This window comes from Zootoca vivipara, chromosome 14 (genome assembly GCF_963506605.1).
Source record: "Zootoca vivipara chromosome 14, rZooViv1.1, whole genome shotgun sequence".
NCBI classification, from domain to species: domain Eukaryota; kingdom Metazoa; phylum Chordata; class Lepidosauria; order Squamata; family Lacertidae; genus Zootoca; species Zootoca vivipara.
In genome coordinates, this window is record NC_083289.1 from 9,795,366 (window position 1) to 9,809,819 (window position 14,454).

The 14,454-nt window shown below is 48.5% G+C and overlaps 1 long non-coding RNA gene across 1 annotated transcript; it reads left to right on the forward strand.

Annotated features, from left to right (window-relative positions):
• Positions 1-603: 603 nt before the first annotated feature.
• Positions 604-13,264, forward strand: LOC132593164 (uncharacterized). The gene is made up of 3 exons (XR_009558533.1): positions 604-726; positions 6,989-7,041; positions 12,441-13,264. It is a non-coding gene; the product is annotated as an uncharacterized LOC132593164 (long non-coding RNA).
• The last annotated feature ends 1,190 nt before the right edge of the window (positions 13,265-14,454 follow it).

The following is a 14,454-nucleotide window of genomic DNA, read 5'->3' on the forward strand; positions in this document are numbered from 1 at the left end:
AAGCAGAATTGAGCAGTGTGTAACAACTGCATGAAAGTTGAAATATGAACAGGTGTGAGACTGTCGAAGGGGGGAAATATATTGTTGTCGCCTGAAATCCGAACATTGCAAATTCATGCAGGGGCAGAAGAAAGGTTTAGAAATGTGTCCGGATGTCAGGGACCGGCCTAAGGAGGAATGGTGGGGACTGCCCCCCCCTTCCTCCTGAACCTTCCCAAGCAGAGGACAGTATAGGTTTACAACAGTGGTTTGCAGAAGGTCATAGTTCAGAGGCTGCGGAGGGGAGAATCTGGGAAATATTGGGAGAGCAGCAGGAAGAAGAAGAACCAGGGGAGAGGCAGCTGACAGACTCAGTGTCTTTAGAAAACATTCCTGACCCCCCCCCTTCCCAGGATCCGGCGGGCATTGAGAGTAGGAGAACAGAAAGCTCAGAGGGACAAAGCACAGATCAGCCGAAGCAGGGATGGTGTACAAAAGGAGAGATGGATGGCATGTGACTTTACTCGGAGTAACGCCATTATCTGAGAGACTGCTTCCTACATCTATCTCTGTGAATACTGAATAAAATACCTTGGTAAGAGTTTCTTGGTTTTTTCCATTACTGGCAGCCTGCCGTGAGGGAGGGGGATCAGATTCCCTGAAGCCTGACACCAGCCGTACACTATTTGGTTGCAAAGCTTTGCCAGAATTGACTGCAGTCTCCATCATCCTACAGCAACAACAATTGTGAGTAGTAAAGCCAGAGTGGTATAGTGGACTCTGGGTCAAATCCACGCACAGCCTTGAAGCCCACAGGATGATCTTGGGCTCTCTCTCTCTCTCTCTCTCTCTCTCTCTCTCTCTCTCTCTCTCTCTCTCTCTCTCTCTCTCTCCCTCCCTCCCTCCCTCCCTCCCTCCCTCCCTCCCTCCCTCCCTCCCCCTTCCCCTCTCCTTCTTTGCCTAACTCACCTCACAGGGTTCTTGGTGCTATGGTTGCATACAAGAGCTATAAGGAAATAGCACTCTCCTGTTGTTCAGCAACATTCACACCATGCATTTGAAGGGCTATGATACCACTTCAAGGAGTTGTGGCTTCCCCCAAGGAACCCTGGGAGCTGTAGTCCGTTAAGGGTGTTGATAGTTCTTGGGAGACTCCTATTCCCCTTACAGGGCTACAATTCCCAGAGTTCCCTGGGAAGAGGGGTTGATTGTTAAACCACCCGGGGAATTGTAGCTCTGTGAGCAGAGTGTCCTAACAATTCTCAGCACCCTTAACAAACTACATCTCCCAGAATTCTTTGGGCAAATCCAAGACTCCTTAAGATGGCATGATAGGACTTTAAATGTATGGTGTAAATGTGGCCTTTGGCTGAAGGTCTCAGGAGCAGCAGTTCTGCTTCCACTGTAAACTCCACTTTTACTGATAGGTAAAACCCAGGTGGCGCTGTGGGTTAAACCACTGAGCCTAGGGCTTGCTGATCAGAAGGTCGGCGGTTCGAATCCCTCTGACGGGGTGAGCTCCCGTTGCTTGGTCCCAGCTCCTGCCAACCTAGCAGTTCGAAAGCACGTCAAAATGCAAGTAGATAAATAGGAACCGCTACAGTGGGAAGGTAAACAGCGTTTCCATGTGCTGCTCTGGTTTGCCAGAAGCGGCTTTGTCATGCTGGCCACATGACCTGGAAGCTATACGCCGGCTCCCTCGGCCAATAATGCGAGATGAGCGCGCAACCCCAGAGTCGGTCACGACTGGACCTAATGGTCAGGGGTCCCTTTACGTTTAAAGGTAAAAAGGTAAGACCAGTCAAATTTGACTATGGGGTGTGGTGCTCATCTCACTTCAGGCTGAGGGAGCCGGCATTTGTCCACAGACAGCTTTCCAGGTCATGTGGCCATCAGGACTAAACCTGATAGGTAAGAACCAGCTCCGGCAATCTTTTGTTCTGACTGAGCAATAGAGACTCTGCAATAGAGTCCTCGGACTCAGAGGATGGCAGCACAACATCCTCAGATACAAAGGACACAGAAAACATGAGCTCATCCTGCCGACTTGCCTCTGGGACTGACTCTGATTGCAATTCCCCTTCAAAGAGCCTTTGATCTAATCTCCTGAACAAGGAAAATCCAGTCCCAGCTGGGAAGATAAAATTGAGGAGAGGGAGAATCTTAGAGGCTGCCTTGACTTCCCTGGAGAAAATGTCATATATTTATATTTATTAAGAAGCAAACTCAAATCTCTGAATGTCATTCCTTATGGTAGCCTAAATGACACCACCCACTCACAAGAGGAAGGTAATATCATAATCAGAAACACCAAAATAAAAATAAAAATGGAGAATCCTCTACGGCAGGGGTGGGCCAACTCCCAAGAGACTGTGATCTGCTCACAGAGTTAAAAACTGGCAGTGATCTACCCCCTTTTGGGGGGTCCAGGTCAAAGTTGTTGAGCTGGGAGGAGGTAAAATGTTGCGCTTTTTTTAGGGGAGCCACAGTTGTTCAGCTACTTTGGAGGGAGCCAATGATCAACCAGTGATCTACCGCAGATGTCCGGTGATCTACCGGTAGATCACGATCTACCTGTTGGACATGCCTGCTCTACGGGACCTCCAAAAACATTTCAAAGAGGACTGAGTCTATTGTTGATGTTATTTTAATTCTTATGAAACCCTTCCAGTGAAACCTGCAAGTAGAAAAAGAAAGCGCCAAGACTTTGGCTCCATTCAGACGAGCTGTTTATTGAGCCCTCGTTCCAATTTGTTTGCAGGGAGGTTAGACGACATCAGCTTTTGGCTGAGCATTCATTCTGATTTGTTTGCAGGGAAGGGCAGTAGCTCAGTGATGGAGCAACTGCTTTGCACGCATAAGGTCCCAGGTTCAATCCCCGGTATCTCCAGGTAGGACTGGGGATGTCTTCTCTCTGAAACCCTGGAGAATTGCTGACAGTTGTAGACAATTGAGCTAGATGGACCAACCATCTGACTCAGTAGAAAGCAGCTTCCCATGTGCCTATAAAGTTAGGCACCTTTGCATCAAGGAAGTGTTATCCCCTTCACTTTCCATATTGCAAAATGTCCATTTGGGTGGGGGAGAGGAAATGAGCTTGTTGTAGAAGAGCTCCAAGTCACCTTTAATTGCACAACCTGAATTTGCTGGTGTGTGATTGAATCTGTCCCAGAATTAGTGATCACCTGGAAGCACCCTTTGGTCCAGTTGACATGTTACATCCAAATCATGATCTGGCCAACTAGAACAGGCAATGTTCCCTCCCTGATGTGCTCTCCCTGGTTCACAGTAACCATAGCTTGCCATGCTTTGCAAATCAGATGAAGCACGATTTGCCCCCAAACCCAAAGAAGAAGCCATGACTTAAAGCCCAGCTCCGTTGAGATGTTGCTGAAGTTAGTTGTTCCCAGGCTCTGATTCCAACGGTCTGGGAATGACCCCCCCCCCTGAGTTCGGCTCTTTCTTTCCACCTGCTTATCTGCTTGCCATTCCTCTAACACAGCCTGTGCTCTTTGGAGCTGATGGGAGTTGTAGTCCAAAACATCTGGAGGTGGATTAGCCCTGCTTTAGCAACTGCCAGCTGTGGGACAGAAAGGAGGAAGCAGTTTGGAGGAGGGAGGAAAGATGCTGCGGAAATAACCCAAGCTCTTTCCTGACTTTGAGGGGGAATTAATGGGTTATTTGGGGCTAATCCATTTCAAGCGAGAAGAGTTCATCAAAAACACCCATGTTTCTCTTACTTCAGTTCAGCCAAGGTGATTTTAAAAAAAAAACACTACGTAGAGTCCCTTTTTGTTCTCTGCCTCCCCGCAACCATCTTGTAAGATCCCAGCTATTCGTGTCATTCTAATGCTGCAAATCTGCCTGGTGTTCGGGCAGCTTCATTGCCGACTGATAAGATACAAAGTGCTTTGCAGAATGGTTAATGAGGCGCGTTCCATCAAGGCCCTTCGTCTGGATGCCATCAGAGTAAATCAAGACCATTGCAGGCAATTAAGCGGCAGAACACGTCGCAAATGCAGCCAGAGTGTGGGCAGCGGTAGGAATGCACACGGCCTTCCCTGCCTGCCTTGTTGAAGGCGACTGGCAGCTGCTTTTGCAAAAGGTTTTCTGGCTGCCAGCAGCAAGGGCTCGAAGGTGTGGGGAACAGAGCAACAGGGAAAGATGGGCATGCATGCACGCACACACACACACACATCCTGCGCAATTGGCTCTGCGGTGATACCTTATGCTGTTCTGCATGGATTTCAGTGGGGCAGTTGTATAACTTTAGACTCGGCTCTTATTTGCTCTTACCTTTAGATCAGGGGTGGGGAACCTATGCCCCTCCACAGGTCATTGGACTCCAGCTCCCATCAGCCCCCACCAGTATAGGCCAGCAGACCCCCCCTAGGTAAAGGTAAAGGGACCCCTGACCATTAGGTCCAGTCGTGACCGACTCTGGGGTTGCGCGCTCATCTCGCATTATTGGCCGAGGGAGACGGCGTACAGCTTCCAGGTCATGTGGCCAGCATGACTGTGAGGGACAGGGGATACCGGGAGGTCCCTCCCATCTTGAGCTCCAGCCCATCCCCGAGCGCTGGGGAAAGCAGGGAGAGTTCCGCCTCAAGTGGAGAAGCAGGAAGTGGTGTCCGAGGCTCAGGCAAGGTAGCGGAGCCACTGCCCAAGGTGGGACAGGAAGGGGGTAGCAAGGGGGGAAGGCCGATCTGCGCAAGAAACGTCGTGGGAAGAGGCTGGGTCTCCCCAAGCTTTTATGCTGGATGAAAACGCGCCAACCTCCATTCGGAGGTACTGAGGAAGACTGACAAGATGTGCCACTCTCTGTAAATAGCACTGCCTTTAGCACTGTAAATACACAGCACCAATAAAAGGATAAAATGCAGAGCTGTGTGGAGTCGTTACTCTGAAGTAGCCCACCCAGGCCACTGTGACAATGACAAAGCCGCTTCTGGCAAACCAGAGCAGCACATGGAAACGCCGTTTACCTTCCCGCTGTAGCGGTTCCTATTTATCTACTTGCATTTTGACGTGCTTTCGAACTGCTTTCGAAGGTTGGCAGGAGCTGGGACCGAGCAACGGGAGCTCACCCCGTCACAGGGATTCGAACCGCTGACCTGATCAGCAAGCCCTAGGCTCAGTGGTTTAACCCACAGTGCCACCTGGGTCCCCAGCAGACCCCCCTAAGTGTCCCTATTTCTAGGGACAGTCCTGGGTTTACAGGAGCCGCCCCAGTTTCTGATTTGATGTTGGAGGGTATAGAGCAGGCATAGGCAAACTCGGCCCTCCAGACATTTTGGGGCTACAACTCCCATCATCCCTGACCACTGGTCCTGTTATCTAGGGATGATGGGAGTTGTAGTCCCAAAACATCTGGAGGGCCGAGTTTGCCTATGCCTGGTATACATAGCTGCCAAGTTATCCCTTTTTTAAAGGGATTTTCCCTTATGCTGAATAGGCTTCCTCGCGAGAAAAGGGAAAACTTGGCAGCTATGCTGGTATAGAGTTATCCAACCCCCAAGCCAAGGAGATAAGCAACTGTCAACCTGTTTTGTTAGGTTTTAATATATGTTGGAAGCTGCCCAGAGTGGCTGGGGGAACCCAGTCAGGTGGGTGGGGTATAAATAGGATGATGGTGATGATAATGGTGGTGGTGGTGATGATGATGATTGTCAGGGGACTGTTGCGGCTACTCCCGAGTAAAGACACTCCAGTCTTGGAGCCCTCCCTCCATACCACTCCCTCCTGACCCGCTGCTGACGCTACCTCTGGGCGAAGTGCTCGTCAGGATGACTGGGGGGGGGCTCCCTGTAAGGAGTCCCCCTGACAATGAGGATTTAGGATGTCCCTATTTTCATCAAAGAAATGTTGAAGGGTATGGGTCAGAGATTATGCAGCTGAACAACCTGTGGGGGACCGCAAGCCCCCCACCCCTGCTTTAGGGGGTCATGCTTCCAACTCTCCAGTTCTGTGATTCTATGATAAGGGTAGACAAAATTCAAAGAAAAGGTTCTTCAGGCTGAGCAGAGGAAGAGCTCACGGTCTAAATCCTGCCAGAATTTTTTTTTATGGGGCTGCTATCACCTATACTATAGCTAAACTTCAAAGCAACGCTAGTGAGGATCTCTCCTCTCTCTCTCTCTCTCTCTCTCTCTCTCTCTCCCTCCCTCCCTCCAACGGGGAGAGATGCCTTCTTTTTCTTTCTGACACTTTAAAAACGACTGCAAAACATTGCACCTGAAAGACTATCACTTCAAGTTCAAGGAGGGATCAAGTGTGGATGAGCAAATTTTGCCTCTAAGTTATTTTCAGAATCGTATGATCAGAGAAAATCTGAAGTTGGCCTTTGCAAGCTTTTGGTTATTCTGGATCGAGTGAACCAGACTTTGGGCTCAGTCCTGCTGCATTCAGATCAATGAGCGTTTTTGCCGGCAACTTCAAAGAGTGGGGAACATTTGAAGAAAAAGTGCCTTGGCATGAGAAGCACACCGAGGGATGTCAAACTCTGCATCTAATTCATTTTTTAAAAGAAATGTAGCTCCATGGTTGGAGCTTTCCGGGATATGGGTTCCTCAGGGTGATTTCAGGAAAGTCTCTTAGAAGGTGGATGCCCATGTAATAAAAGTAACCTGGGAGATGGTGGCAAACGTACTAATTGTCAAAAATGGTTTAGTTTCATTTATTCAAACGCTCTTAATCACACAACACATCAGCACATGTTCTGCTGGAATATAATTGTCATTATATTGGTGGTCTTTGCCGCCAAAGGGTTGTGTCTCTAAGGTTTTTATACGTTCTACCAGTTCTGGTTGGTGCCCGTGTGGAACTGGCAAGGTAGAAACAGGGAGATCAATAGTAGGTGGAGGCAGAGCCAATGGCAGGTAGAGCCTACTAAGGGTAGATCTACACTCGTGGTTTATAGTATTAAGGAAGGGTTAAGGAATGAATTTCACAATGTAATGTATTGCTAATAATGTGCTATTAATAATGTGTTATTAATATGTGCCAACAGAGGGCGCTGCAGAGCAACCAGCTACCAGCAATAGGGAAACTGTGTTGCCAAAGGTAAGGAACGTTTTTAATTTACCAGTATGCCCTGTGATGTTTTAGAAATAATTTAATTTAATTTAATTTAATTTTTATACTGTCCCTTACCCAGAGGTCTCAGGGTGGTTCACAGAACAAGATCAACATATAAAACCACAATATAATCAAAATAAAAACAACAACCCAATAACACACACACACCCCAAAAAAGAGCTGCATTTTAAAAGGGCATAGGATCATAGCTGCCAAGTTTTCGCTTTTCTCACGAGGAAGTCTATTCAGCATAAGGGAAAATCCCTGTAAAAAAGGGATAACTTGGCAGCTATGCATAGGATGTCAATCAGATCAACCAAAGGCCTGGCTAAAAAGGAATGTTTTTGCCTGGCGCCTGAAGGTGCCAGGCAAACGTCTCTGGGGAGAGCATTCCGCAGACAGGGCACCTTTGCAGAGAAGGCCCCATTTTCGTGTTGCCACCCTCCGGACCTCTCTGAGGAAGGGCCTCAGAAGATGATCTCAGGGTCCCGGTAGGTTCATGTGGAAAGAGGCGGTCCTTGAGGTATTGCAGTCCTGAGCCATTTAAGGCTTTATAGGTCAAAACCAGCCCTTTGAATTGGTCCCACAAACTAATTGGTAGCCAGTGCAGTCAGATCAGAATTGGTGTAATATGTGGTGTAAAAAGGTAAAGGGACCCCTAACCATTAGGTCCAGTCGTGACCGACTCTGGGGTTGTGGCGCTCATCTTGCATTATTGGCCGAGGGAGCAGGCGTACAGCTTCCAGGTCATGTGGCCAGCATGACAAAGCCGCTTCTGGCGAACCAGAGCAGCACACGGAAACTCTGTTTACCTTCCCGCTTGCAGCGGTACCTATTTATCTACTTGCACTTTGAGGTGCTTTCGAACTGCTAGGTTGGCAGGAGCTGGGACCGAGCAACAGGAGCTCACCCTGTCGCAGAGATTCGAACTGCCAACCTTCTGATCAGCAAGCCCTAGGCTCTGTGGTTTAACCCACAGCGCCACCTGCGTCCCAATATATGGTGTGATATCATTCCAATAATGTTTAAAAGGTCAGTGTAGATCCAGCCTAAGCCTCGTTTTGTCCACATCTTCTTCCCTGCTGAGTTCTCCAAAGGCAATGATGAGACTAAAGAGGAAACTGACATCCAGTGCCACCCCCGTTAGCTGACAGCAGACTGAGATTGGTGGGTTATTGCCCCATTTGTCCTAAGAGACCAGCCTCCATTGCTCTCTGCTCAGGATTACAGACTAATCCTCTGGGATTGAAAGGACCAGGTGACAAAAGGACATCATATGAGGGTGTCTCTATGCAAATTGGCACAACCTTCCTGAAATGCATAGCTGCCAAGTACCCCGTTTTCCACGGGAAACTCCCGTTTTACTTACCTTTTCCTGGTGGTCCCCCGTATCACTTCGTCTCCTGTTTTTCTCCGTTATTTTCTCCTGCCGGCGGCCATTTTTTTCTTTCCGATTTGCCCTTCTATGGGCACCAAAAATGGCCGCCACCGGCTTCAAAAGTCGCATCTACGCATGTCCGGAAGTGCATAGACGCGACTTCCGGTGTTGGCGGCAGCCATTTTTGGTGCCCATAGATGGGCGGAGCGACACCAGAAGTTGCGTCGACGCACTTCCTGACATGCGTACAAGCGACTTTCGAAGCCGGTGGCAGCCATTTTTGGTGCCCATAGAAGGGCAAAGCGACACCGGAAGTTACGTCGACGCAACTTCCGGTGTCACACGGCTGCCAGTCCCGGATTCTGCAGTCCGGGACTTGGAAGGTAAGGAAATGTGACAGTTCCAAGGAATGTTGACAATAAACAAAATTCCTGTTTATTGCCACCAGTAACCCAGTTCCCCACCCCCTTTGGCAACCTTGCAGAGCTCATGTTCCAAGTATTCAATCATCCAGTCAATGAATGCTTCTCTGCCATGATGGAATTGATTGCATTAAAAAAAATAGCAATATTGTAAAGATTAACATAATAAGCATGAATACACAAGCACTGCCACAAAACGCTCGGACTCATTAGGTGTGTGAAGTCTGCTTAATATGACACTGATGAAAGCCCTTCTCTGATTGCCCCTGGAAATGGGAATTTGGTGGGTGGCCACTTAAGAAAGGATAAAGATTTGCATTATGTGCCCATTTATATCCAGTGCATTAGGGTGAATGGAGCATTGCGTCACCAACCTCAGTCAGTTCTTAGCCAACCTGCATCTGCCTGCCTGCCTGCCCTGGCTGGCATCTTCTTCTTCCTCCTCCTCCTCCTCCTCCTCCTCCTCCTCCTCCTCCTCCTCCTGAGCAGGGGTGCCAACTTGAATAAAATGTTGTGGGGGCCCAGGTAAGCCCCACCCTGCACAATCAATCACATGATGCAGTGCCCACCCGCCATTTGAATCTGAATGCCCAACAACTTTGTGGGAGTCCGGCCTCCTCAAATATTTCACTATGGGGGCCGAAGCCCCCACTGCCCATAGGAGTTGGCTCCTGTGCTCCTGAGTCACAGTCTTCCTCTGATAGAACTCAGCAGGGAAAAGGAAGATGGGGACAATACAAGGCTTAGGTGGAATCTAGACACATATTAAAAAACTGCTTTGAAAATGCTATTTAAAAAGTGATTTAACAAATAACATTGAATTTTCCATAAGGCTCACCATAGCCATCTAGTGTCACATTGTAAAAAGGTAAAGGTAAGGGGACCCCTGACCATTAAGCCCAGTCACGGACGACTCTGGGGTTGCGGCACTCATCTTGCTTTACTGGCTGAGGGAGCCGGCGTTTGTCCACAGACAGCTTCCAGGTCATGTGGCCAGCATGACTAAGCTGCTTCTGGTGAACCAGAGCAGTGCACGGAAACACCGTTTACCTTCCCGCCAGAGCGGTACCTATTTACCTATTTGCACTTTGATGTACTTTCAAACTGCTAGGTTGGCAGGAGCTGGGAGCTCACCCCGTTGCAGGGATTCAAACCGACGACCTTCTGATCAGCAAGCCCTAAGCTCTGTGGTTTAGCGCCACCCGCGTCCCAGTGTCACATTGTAGATTGAACTTAAAACACAAAACTGCTTAGAGGGACAAGTGGTGTTCAACTACTCGAGATTGAGCAATAACAGGTCTGTGATACTCTTAGATGTCCGGGGCTGCATGCGCACTACACTGACTGGCTCAGCGTGTGTGTACCCTACGCCGACAGGTGCGGGTAACCCGTTGAAGCCCATTCATGATGGGGATCAGGGATTGCAATTTTCCCCCATGAACGAGTAAGCGTTGATTAAAACACACATGTTTTATGTGCAGGCGTATAGCTGAGTCCTCAGTTGGCTCTGACTTTTCCTTGGCTCTGTCTCCACCTTCTGTTTGGGCCTCCCTGCCTTCTGCTCTACCAGTTCCAATGCGTACCAGCTGCCACTGGTATAGACACAAATTTAGAAGCAGAATTGCAGTGCATTCCCCTTTAATCAGAAATGCAATGCAACTCGCCACAGTGGAGAAGATCATGGACAATGGAGGCGAGAGTCTGCTCAAAACTCATGTCCAGGTGGTCCCGGGGCAATTTCAAGCACCACTTCCTCTTTCTTTGAACAATTCTGGCAAAAAGGTGTGCATTAGGCAAAACTGCAAGCAATAATTTGTATATCAGGAGAACGTTGCACTAAAATGCCAGTTAATTTTAAGGAGTATTTTTGATGATGATGATGATGATGATGATGATGATGATGATGATGATGATGATGAATTTGCTAACCTGATGTTGAAATGCAGAAAACTGAACTTAAGACGGGGCAGGGTAATGAGAAGCTGAAATGGTCAAATAGGTCAATGGAGGGCCCTTTGCTGAGGGCCCTCTCACATCTTGAACCAGACATGAAGGGGATATGCCTATTTCGGACCCAAATGCTTTGCTTCAGCCTGAAACCTAGCTTGCTTCTCGAATCCACCTTGAAAATTGAAAACCCAGCAGAAGGAGAAGCCCCCAGAAAGGTACCGGAAGATTACGAAGGAGCAAAAGAAGTGCTAGGAAGAGAAGCTTTGCCTTCCCTTGCGAAATAACAGTTTGATATTAAAATATTCATTGGATTTAAATCAGAATTGGAAATGAGGGCAGTGGATTTTTCTGAACTAGGGAACAGCTGGGAGAAGGAGCGGAAAGTGCAGGGGGGGGGGGGAAACGGCGGAAGATTGGCCTGCTCTTGCAAGTTTCATCTGCACGCAGGACAGATCATTCTGGTGTTTCTGTTTCTCTCTTTGTTTCTTTCTTCTTTGGTAGAAGAGTTTGGATTTGATATCCCGCTTTATCACTACCCGAAGGAGTCTCAAAGCGGCTAACAATCTCCTTTCCCCTCCTCCCCCACAACAGACACCCTGTGAGGTGGGTGGGGCTGAGAGACTTCAAAGAAGTATGACTAGCCCAAGGTCACCCAGCAGCTGCATGTGGAGGAGCGGAGACGCGAACCCGGTTCCCCAGATTACGAGTCTACCGCTCTTAACCACTACACCACACACACAGAAGGCTACCTACCATCCAAACTTCCTCTATGCCAGGCACACACATAGACCAGATAAGAAAAGGGATGTGTCATAGCTAAAAGGAAGCCACTACACAACCTGTGAAGCGGACAACAATCCTTGGCCCCGTCTGCACTATGCATTTAAAGCAGGATTGTACTACTTTAAACAGTCATGAAAGAATCCTGAGAGCTGTAGTTTGATCAGGAGGCTGAGAGGTGTTAGCAGGGGCGACCGAAGCCATCGTGACACCAAGGGCGGGCCTTGCTACGTAGGGCGCATGTGCGGCGTTGCTACGTACGACGCATGCTCCGTACGTACCAACACCGTACATGCGCTGTACATAGCGGTATTCCGCAGGCAGTGGGATCCTCTGTTCGCAGCTGCAGCCGCGAATGGAGGATCCTCCACATGTGAATGTGGTGGGGCAATGGCTTCTTGCGCTGCTGTGACGGGGCGAGCCCCTGCGGGGTGCCTTCTTGTCACACATACCCCCAGACATGGCACCTGGGGTGCACTGCCCTCCCCCCATTGCAACGCCACTGGGTGTTAGGAGACTCCCAGTGTCCCCTCACACAGAGGTGCCATTCCCAGAGTTCCCTGGGAAGAGGGATTGCTTCTTAAACCACTCTGGGAGAGGAACAGAGGTCTCCTAACAACTCTCAGCCCAAAGGGTCACTAAACAAGGCAGAACAAAATCGGTGTCCTCCGTTTCTTAACTGCTTAAATGGAAAGTTGTCCAGGTTGGAAAATGTAGGTCAATTTTCCAAATGTGGATTTCGAGCTAATGGATTCTGTGCATACCTGGAGGAAAGCATTGTCTCAGCAAAACAGGGGAGGGGGGGTAAAGTTTATTAGTAATAGCAGTGATGATTTCATCTCTTTTCTAATTAGAAAACAACAGATCTCCGACGTGAGAAAGAGGAAGCGCAAGTCTTCCATTAATCTTGCAAATGCGGGTGGTGAGTCAGACGACGCTGCTTCTTTAATGAAAGGTCATTGTGTTACCATTGGAGCTGATTTTAATGACTTGGCCTTGGGGTGGCTGTACAGTAGGCAAAGCTGGAGCAGTTTGTTTTTTAAAAAAAATAAAATCTTTCATTTATAAAACGTCCAGGCCAGAACAATTGACATGGTGACTTGGGTATCATTAGAGTGAGCTGTTGGAGACACTGGCAATTAAAAGCTGCGTATTAGACTAAGACTATTGCTGTGCTCATGTTCTCTGCTTGCGCAAACATGTGCCTGGGTGCTTTTGCTCGATTCACAGGGTCTTTGTGCAACTTCATGGTGAATGTGCATGATGTGCTCCCACAATTACTGTCTCATCTCAGATTTACTTGAGGAGAGACCATCATGGCTCAGATTTTGAACATGCAAATGGCCCCACGGTTCATTTCTTGGCCTCTCCAGACTGATCTCCGGTCAACGTAAATCAAGGGTTGGAAACTTGTGTCCCTCCAGATGTTGTTGACTCCAACTCCCATCAGCCCCAGTCACAAAGGCCAATGGCCAAGGATGATGGAAGTTGTAGTCCAACAACATCTGGAGGACCTTAGGTTCTCCATCGCTAGAGTCAGTGGTGGTTGGTGCCCCTTGAGACTCCTTGGACAGAAGACAGGGAGGCCCAATAATAGGGAGATTCAACTGACTCCAGTTTTGACCCCATCATCCTCCCCGTGGAGGATGTCATCCTCTGGACTCATTGTAAATAAGAAAGTGGGTGGGTGGGCTGAGGTGGGTGGGTGGGGCAGAGCCCCATTTGTCTTTCTTGATCAGCCTCCACCACCTGGAGTAGATAGAAAGATGGGGAAATAGCCTGTGTGTCTTACCCTACAGAGGATAGTCATCTCTTTGCAGTAGCCCTCCATTTGAAAGGCTGCCCATTCCAAGTGTGGTTTAAATATAAAGAATAATAAGATGAGAGAGCTTTGGTGACCTTGAAGTTGCCCACCGACAACACATCAAGAACAGAGCAGGCACACAGGTCGACTAGTCACCATTTTATTCCTCAATACTGAGAGGTGCATGGCTTTTCTATTTAAATGATAATGTTTATTTGTGTGGATTCCTATCTGGACATTTGGAAGGCTTACAGTATATGGATCAGTATGTTTCAGTTAACATGGGTGTACCAATGGTTATTGTATCTTAATGTGAGGTGAGTGTATATCTTTCTTTTTCTTCAACATGTTTTTTTCAGTTTTTCTTTGTTAAATTGTCATTTTGAAAAACATTTTTATATTTAAAAAGTCTTACAAAATACCAAAAAAGAGGATGTGTAAAATCCTCTGTGTAGGGATGGGTGATTATCAATTTCGGCTTCTCTCCATTTCTCATCTTTCCAATCTTGAGCTCAGTTCTCCACATTAGTTTGCGATTTTCTTCTCAAGTCCTTGTGAAGATGTGTCAGCATTGAAAAGGCATCTTTGTAGGTCCCTTTCCCTATGTGCACACTTTTCCCTAGCATATCATTCTTGTACAGGCTACTTGGCTAGAAAACTGCATTCCATCATTTGGAGAAGGGCGAATTGCAGAGGGTGGCTGCGTTTCAGTTCCCAGGTTGTTTCCAAAAACGTGAATTCTGCAAGCTCACCTTTAAATGCAAACAAGATCAAATGCATCCCACCTCCCTACCTTCAAGCCCTTTTAGGGGGGCTCCCCAGAAGACTCTGGTAGGAACAGGGCCGTCCCTAGGCCCAGGCTGGGTGGCGCAAGGCGCCAGGGCGCCTGGCTATCAGGGGCGCAGAAGGGGCGCCGAACGCTGGTGTCTGCCTCCGCGTGCCTCTGCTGTTGAGCGGCTTCAGGCCACTCTCCAGAGGCGCACGGGGAGCGCAGGCCTGGGGCCGCCTAAACAGCTGAGAGGCGCAGCAAGGCGGCACCAGGTTCGCGCTCCCCGCGCGCCTCC